Source organism: Trachymyrmex cornetzi, unplaced genomic scaffold (assembly GCF_001594075.2).
Source record: "Trachymyrmex cornetzi isolate Tcor2-1 unplaced genomic scaffold, Tcor1.1 scaffold681, whole genome shotgun sequence".
NCBI lineage: Eukaryota > Metazoa > Arthropoda > Insecta > Hymenoptera > Formicidae > Trachymyrmex > Trachymyrmex cornetzi.
In genome coordinates, this window is record NW_017300005.1 from 194,466 (window position 1) to 195,368 (window position 903).

Genomic DNA, 903 nt, shown 5'->3' on the forward strand with positions numbered 1-903 from the left:
CCCCGAGTGATGTTTTTGAACACAGCCTAGGATGGCAATATTAACCCGGGTTAATTTGGATTTTTGCACTCGTTCTCATTGTGTGGCCTTGTCGGCGCGCTGAGAGCGAGAGAGAATCGCAGTCTCAGCGTCAGCCGCGTCAGGCGTGTATTAAGAGGCATGAGGATGTTCTAGGATGTGATCGAGGTGACATCCAAGACGAGAAGAAGTACGTCCGACCCGTTCGAGTGGTCTCACTTTCAATTCCTTATTCTTTCTTTCGACCCTCTCTCTCGAGAGTATATACGGCTATACCATGGTGGAAGGGATAACACCTTCCACCATGGGCACTGAACTCTATACTGGAATGGGCATTTCCGCTGTGATGCATAGAAAATCATGGCCTGATCAGTCGCCATCTTGGCTCGATCAGATGCCTGAGCAAATCAGAAGCATTCGCGCGCGCGTTGCGATCATGGTGGAAGGGATAGTGCTATCCCTTCCACCATGGTTGCGATCGATGTATTGATCGATGTATGGAAATCTATATAGACGTGAAGCTTCTGATTTGCTCAGGCATACTACCAGTGTCTCCAGATATATAAACTTAATAAGTGTGTGTGTGTAATTATTATATTATATAAATAAAATAAAAATGATAACTGATATGACTTATTTTAAATAAAAAATAGGTTTCAGAAAATTGTTCAATTTTTTATCTAAAATATCGTAATCAATAAAAGAGTGGTACGACTTATTCGAAATAAAAAATACGAAATAAGTTCGAAAAACTTATTTAAAATAAGAAATAGGTCAGAAGAAATTGTTTAAAATAATAAATACTAAATAACTTTCTCCTTTATTTAAAATATATATTTTAAATAAATTTATTGAAATACGACCGAGTCCTGGCTATTTATGCAT